Below are 7,755 nucleotides of genomic sequence, written 5' to 3'. Positions count from 1 at the left end.
ACTTCCCAGATGTTGGGAATGTTCCTTTCTCTAACCTCCCAAGGTAGGTTGAGCAGATAAAGGCAGATAAAGGTCAGAATGATGCTTTAGATATGGCTATGGGGAAGCTGTATCCCAAGAGGTGATATTTGGGCTGAGACTAGAATGATGAGAAGAAAGCAGTTCTGTAAAACTCTGAAAAATGAGACCGAAGATTAGAGGCCCTAGCATAGCAAAATGCTTTGCCTACTTGGGGAGTACACAGAAGACCAGAAAGGACAGAAGGAAGGTCAATCTGGCTGGACCACCATGATCAGCAGGACTTTCAATGATAGTAGATCTTATATAGGGTTTTAGACACCATGGTAACGAGTTGGGTTTTATTATAGGGCCACTGGGAAGTTATTAGAGGGTTTCAGGTCAGGAAATGATTTAATCTGAGTTAATTTTTTAAAATATAATTTGTATGACTGTGTGAAAACTGGACTGTAAGGCAGTGAGCACAAAGGAGTAGGGGAGCATCTGTGATAGTTAATTTTATGTGTCACCTTGACTTGGTTACCAAATGCCCAGATATTTGGTTCAACATTATTTCTGCGTGTGTCTATGAGGATGTTTCTTGATGAGATTAACATCTGAATCAGCAGGCTGAGTAAAGCAGATGTCCCTCCCCCATGTGGATGGGCCTCATTCAATCTATTGAAGGCCAGAATAGAACAAAAAGCAGAGGAAAGGTGAATTCACTCTCTGCCTGTTTTCCAGACAGGACACTGATCGTCTCCTGCCTTTTGATTTAGACTCAACCAATTCCTGATTATATATATGGTCACACAGACACGCAGACATACAGACACACACACACACACACAGAGAGGGAGAGAGAGGGAGGGGAGGAGGGAGGGAGAGAGGGAGAGAGAGAGAGGGACGGAGAGAGGGAGAGAGAGGGAGAGAGAGAGAGAGAGACAGAGAGAGAGAGAGAGTTCTGTTGCTTCTATTTCTCTGAAGAACTCTGACCAAGGTTACAGCATCTAAGTGACAGTTAATGGGGACTTGGAGGAGATACATATTTGAATTAAGGATGTACTGTTAAGAACTAGCTGATGTTTTAATATTGGAGGTAAGAGTGGAAGAAAATAAAAGATTATTGCTCAATTTTGGATTACTCAGATGGCACCAGTTGGGAAGAAACAGTTCAGCGAATGAGAACATTCAAAATTGAGATGTTTATTGATGAGCCAAGTGCAGAATGCAAGTAGGTAGCTGGATATAAATTTTAGAGCTCAAGATGATGACAGATGATGGATGGCTAGACAGACAGACGGAAAGGTAGATAGATGATGGACAGATAATAGATAGATGGGTAATAGATAGATGAGCCCTGGGGCACTCAAAAATGGAAAGCATGTAAGATGGAAAGAACCATGCTTCTTTTGTAAGGATCTACCTTTGCAAATATTATCCTCATTTAATCTATGTTTGCCATCAATACATAGCAGAAGATGTGATATTTGTAGAGGACCACAAGTTAAACAATAGTAAAAAGGCATAAATAACATTTAAACATACTAGATTACAAAAAAGAAACGGTTCTGACTTAAAATGTTTACCATGGCATCAAAGATGGAAATGGATTTGAGAACAGAAATACGTACAGCACAATAATAATTTATGAGGCTGCTACAGTGATTCAGGCAAGACACAGCAGTATCTCCAATGACAGTCTGCTCTCCCGAGTCTATTCATCTCTCTGGCCCTCATCAGTCTCTCTTGGAGCTGTTCTTCCATCTGCCCACCTAAAGTCTCACTATCCCTAGGGAGGCCATCTTTGGCTTTCTTCTAACTCCTGATGCTCTTACTGTAGGAATCTCATACAAGTCCAAAGCCATGACAACCACAGGTATGCAATGATGACCAATCCTCAATCCAAGGCATCATTTCTTTCCTTAAGCTGCAGGCTCATGTTTCAGATTGTCTATTCTATCACAGCTATTGCATTTCAGATGGAATGTATCCAAAGCCAATCTCATCCTGTTCCTCCCACAGCCTACTCCATCTCTAACATTCTCTCCATTTGCCAGCAGCATCCACTACGACCCAGGCAACCATGATAGAAATAGGAGAATCATCTTTAAATTTTCAATTTCCCTTACCTCCCACATCCAATTTGGGACCAAGTCCTCTCAATTATATACCTATCTCATTCTCCAACCTGTTTTTTCCTCTTTGTTCTCATGGCTGCTACAATCTTTTTAACCATCTTTTGCCTAGACTGTGTTCAGTTTTCTATCTATTCACAGTGAATTTTCCAAAAGAAAATCTATACATATTTCTTCCTTACTTTCAACCCTTCGGTGCACCCTTTATTGTTTCTGAAAGTATTTTTCAAAGATATTTTTATGACCATGGCCTCAGGGCTTCTGGACTTATTTAAGCATTGGCAAAATATGCATTGCTTAATGATAATCCAAAACATAAACATAAGCCTATTCTGTATGATAAAGATGGCATAGCACCACCACAGGATTTCAGTACCTGAAAGTCTCATTAGCAACAAATGACACTAGTTTATTGTTGTGGCTAAGATAAAAAAATAAATAACATAGGGAAACTTAATGTCTTTGACCCATATGTCATCTCAGCATGGTATATAAACAAATAAAGATTCCACTATAGTTAAAATAAACAGATGTGAAGACTGAATTAAGCCATAATATGGTGCACATTACTATTAGCATGGGCAAACAAAAGTCAAAAAAACTGCACCAAAGCATGTTCATTTCAGAGCAGCAACTTAATCAAAAAGAAAAATATCATTCTTTCAAATTTGAATTCTCATTGTTGTATGCTTCTATTTGTTTTTAACTTATAAGTTTGTTTTGGTTGTGTAAGAGCTTTCTATGTAAGGAGTTTGTACTTTATATATGTTTTATACATATGTAAGAAAATATGATAAAAATAATTGAAGTGAACAATGGAAGTCATAAGAGTTATTTTCCTTAAAAGGCATCCAAATGTTACCCACATCTGAGAAATGCTGCCAATGCTAGCCCAAGTCCAAATGCCTCAGTATGTTGTTGACAAGTTCCTCCGTGATCCAGCTACCCTCATCTCCCACTGCTAAAATATACCCTGTAGTCCAGCCATTTCAAAAAGTCTTTGTCTAAATTATCCCTGCCTTCTCATGTCTATGTTTTGCATATTAGATCTCCATGTCCCTATAGTCCCTCGTTCCCTAAAGTAACGAGTTTACTTTGAAAACCACGTAAGATATCAACTATATTCTGATTTTTTTTTCTCATTGCTTCCATCTTCCACCCCAACCAACTAGGTAAATTTATGTGCTTTTTCCATAATCTTCCTCAAAGATAGCACTTTTATTGATGGCACTACAAGTTAAGAAATTGATGTACAGTAAGGTTATGTAACTTTTTCAGTCATATAGCCTATAAGGTACAGAGGTATGATTTATACCTCTTATTATATTTTAATACTCAGCATCTAGTATTAACTGCTATGCTTTAGGTACCAGCATGCTTGTCTTTTTTCATGAGGTCCTAAGCAACTTAAATTTAAGGATTTTATTTCATTCGTTTTCATATTTCCAGCACCTGGTTTATTTCCCAACACACAGTATCCTCTCAATAGATAATTGTCATAGATAGATGAATGGAAAGATGAATATATGTCTGGATGGATGGATGAATGGATGGATGACAAAACCAATATGGCGATGAATATTATCACTTTTGAATACAATATATTTTAGATCAAAGACAAGTGAGAAATCAGTGCCCCTCCTGGTAACACTTATACGTGTTTTTCAGACTTCACATCATGCTGTAACAGTATTCTTATTACCACAATAGCTCCATATGTGAGATATAATCTATAAGTCACCAAGAAGACATTTTGTCATATAGATTGACAGGACTGGAAGGTTGTGATATTTTAACCTGCACAGGTCTCTGTTGCTTGAGACAGAAAAGAAAACGTTTCATATCAATTGAAATCCTAAAGCATTTGCCATTAAAAGATTTATATTGTCCTCTAGTCAAAATAATAGCAACCCTTTTATTGTATTTGTTATTGATCATTCTTCTGATAAACTTACAAGGGGAAGAGTTAGCTATGTATTTGATGTACTACTCTGAATAGAATTCAAGAAAGCTGATGCATTAAAATAACCATTCAAAAGAGCGATGTGGTTCAATTTGAATAAGGAACCCTATGGTTAACTGGATTTTCTTCCTCAGGCTCATAAACACACGTAGATGAGCTCTTCATTATGAATGGAGGCCACATGAATATTATTTATTCTCTGTTTAACCTGTGCTCTAAAACTACCGAGTTTTGCAATTTTTGTATAGTTTTAGCTCCTTATTGTGATTGTTATTTGAGAAATCTTAGCCTATAGACAATAGTTTCACACAAGGAAATTTACATTTTCAGTCATAAGCTTCTAATACTCTTCCTTCTTTTGCACTTTAGCACTAATACCAAATACACATATTATTTATGATGCATAAAATAATGTTACTAAAAATATGTATGTTATATTATTTTGCTATATTCCCTTTATTTAATGTATACCTCTTACTTGATGTATTATTCAAAAAACTTTAAGCACAGAAACCAAATGAATGTAGAAAAGAACAAAGAATAACCCAGCAGTACCCAGTAAAATTTCTCCAAGCATAATGAATTCTGTAATGAGGAATACAAGTTATACCAAGGCGTATTCTTAGCAATAGAAGATTGTTAGTAAAGGCAACAATTATTTACATGTAAATAAAGTTTATTCTTTGTTCTCTTCACCCACTGGCTTTGTTTCCTGAAGAAATAAACTCAATGACTATGAGTTCTGGAAGCAATGGAATATATTCAGGAGCAATCCTGGTTAATACCTTTGGGTGTTCTGATAAATTGTGAAATTGATATAGTAGAATTTACCTGTGTATTTATTCTGAACAGTAACTGAATTAGTTTGCTGGCTGCAGTTTTTCCAGGCAAGAAGTTTACTTAAACATTGGCTCAAGTAAATTGAAGAAGGCGGCAGTCTAGTGTCATAGAGAAGGAAATCATGCAGTTATTCTTAGTCTGCCAAAGAAAAATGAAATGGAAATATCACAAGCATATCTCTTGCGGCAATTTATGAAGGTTACATAATTAGTAACTTATTGAATTTGAATTTCAACTGAGATCTGTCTGACTACCATATTTAGGCAATTTCCACCATGCTACCCTACGATTTACATTCTCATGAACAAACAATCCATACATGTAACCCTTGGTTTGATGATGGCCCTATCAGGAGAAATCCTAAATTTGTTTGCATGAAAGCTGACAAGAATTGATGTCAGAATCCTGTTTATCTTTGTCTAGACTCCAGCTAAGAATCGTAGCAAATTTGTTTTTCTGGGCATCAAAGAGCTATTCAATTAGAAAGATTTCTGGGGAAAAAAATGTAAATATTAGAAAATGAATTAGAAAACTTTTGATCTTCAAAATGAATTTGTAGAACCTCATAACATTGTTGAGTGCTCCATAAATATTGTTTTAAATTATTTGAAAAAAGACAAAAAGCAGAGAATCCTCCAATTTAAGCCCATTTGGCCTCTGAAGCTGCCTGGGCCAACATCTCCACTATCAAATGTCATCTTACTTGAACTATTTGTGCACCGGTTCCCCTCAGGTGTCCCCATTTGTCGTTTACCCTACATCTTTTTCCTGGGAGAGCCTCTGTTACAGAGTCTATTCATTTCTTCATCAATGTTCTGTACAGCAGAAACTTGTTTTCTCTTTCCATAAAATTAGAGAAAATATAAGTCTTCATCCTCATCCTCTCTAAATTTGCCAGTTGAGATTTCTCTGTCCCCCCACCCCTCACCCACAGTTTAGGCATATCACTGCCCCACCCTGTACTAACAACCTATTCTACAGAACTTTTAAACATTAATGCCCTGTTTGGGAGATAGAAGGAGAGAGAGAGAGTAATCGTATCTCTTCCTCTCTTCAAGTATCAGCTTTTTCCAGCTTCTGGAATTCTCCCTCTTAAAAAATGGTCCATATACATGATAATCTCACTCCAATTTAAACTTAAAACAAATGTGGCTCATTTTTCCAATCAAGCAAAGATCGCAGAGAAACTGAGAGTTGCAACAATCATCACGGATTACTTGTGCATAAGATATTTCTTTAAGATGAATGTTCTTGTTATTTATACCTAAGGCTATTTAAATCTGATTTACTTAATAGGAGGGAATATGGGTTTTTGAATAATAAATCTAGTAGTAGTAGGTTTTACTATCTAAATACATTTTTGAAGACAAATTTGCTGTCTTAATCACCTTTATATTCCCAATCAATTTTATTAAGTTAAATAAAATATCAATCATACTTATTTACATAGTAAATCTGAATTAGACAGAACTTTGGCTATACATGGTTATTAGTTCCTTTAACTGGGTGATATTTGAACAATAAAGGAGGAAAATATTTTTACAGGTTCTAAGTTACATTCTAGAAATTGGTGTTGATACTTTTATAGGCAGATATAGTCCTCTCTCTTAAGACGTTCTAACTTCCACTTACTTTTTTAAAGTCATTTTAACTGAAATCTTATACCAGTCACATAAAATGTAAGGTGTAACTTATATAAAATATCCAAAAAGAGAACATGATCTGAAAGGGGCAAACAAGGCTAATCTGACACTACCCTCCAACTACTCCCTATCTGACACTACCCTCCCACCACTCCCTACCCAACAATCATTGTGCTGGTTTTCTTTCCTTCCCTTGTTGAAACTTGCTATTAGAGATTTATTTTGTTAAGCAGAAGTTCTTTCAGAAGGCCAAATAAATATTGATATATTGAAAAGGAGGCTGTCTTCCTATCTCCTATCCATTAATACATTAGAGGGCACTCATTCATCAAGTCAACTCTGAGAAGGTAAAACATGAAAGAGTTTAGTTTCAACAAGGTTATTAAGGAAGATGAAGGGCGTGGTTGAGTAGACACTGAGCATCAGGGGGAACCTAATTACTTCTGTCTGAGGCCAAGGTGACCCGTCCCAAGTGATAGATGAGGCCAGTAGACTGTCACGAGGAAGCAACCAGCAGAGGTCAGTGACAATGACAAAAGGAGAGCCAACCTTCCCAACACGGGTTTTTAAGAGCTGTCATATGACTGAGACTTGCATTCAGAAAACAAAACTTTAAGTTACCGTGTATATTTCCAAGGATGAATTTAGAAGAAGAATAAAATCGGTTATGAGAAAGGCTCAATAATGAGGCATAATCTCTTAGACTCCATAGCACTCTATGACATTAAACCTTAGGAAAGGTGTGTTAAATGGTTAAAACCAAAAGCACTATTACAAAGAGTTTTTCACTACAGCAAACAGCAAACCTTCCTTAGAATAGAACCTTGTTCTTCTGCCCAGGGCAAATGTTTCGGCTGAATTACTTTCTGGACTTTATAAGGTGTTGACACAACTTCTACTTGCACATCGTAAATGTGCCACCCTAATAATCCATGTTTAATTACTGTTTATTGTAAATGAATTTTCTCATCCATCTGATGTGGTGCTTTTCATTTTGCTGTCAGTGAAGTTTCCTCTCTCAGAACCTTTGCCCTCAGCTACCAACGATATGACAATCCCAAGTATGCACCCATCCAGAGACTCAGGGGGAACCGCACCTGGAATGCTGGAGGCAACATCTTTGTTGAAATTCAAGTACATAAAAACTAAATCAGTCTTTTAAAATAATAGGAAA

The 7,755-nt window shown here is 36.4% G+C and overlaps 1 long non-coding RNA gene across 1 annotated transcript in view; it reads right to left on the bottom strand.

The window, feature by feature from the left end:
* Nucleotides 1-943: 943 nt before the first annotated feature.
* The window catches only part of LOC116270510, a 32,794-nt gene continuing 25,982 nt past the window's right edge, over nt 944-7,755 (bottom strand). Inside the window, exon 3 of the long non-coding RNA XR_004178558.1 lies at nt 944-5,076. This is a non-coding gene — a long non-coding RNA (uncharacterized LOC116270510). The remainder of the gene's footprint in view (nt 5,077-7,755) is intronic.

This window comes from Papio anubis, chromosome 15 (assembly GCF_008728515.1).
Source record: "Papio anubis isolate 15944 chromosome 15, Panubis1.0, whole genome shotgun sequence".
Taxonomy (NCBI): Eukaryota; Metazoa; Chordata; class Mammalia; order Primates; family Cercopithecidae; genus Papio; species Papio anubis.
The sequence above is the reverse complement of the archived record's forward strand: the minus strand, read 5'-3'. Positions and strand labels throughout refer to the sequence as shown.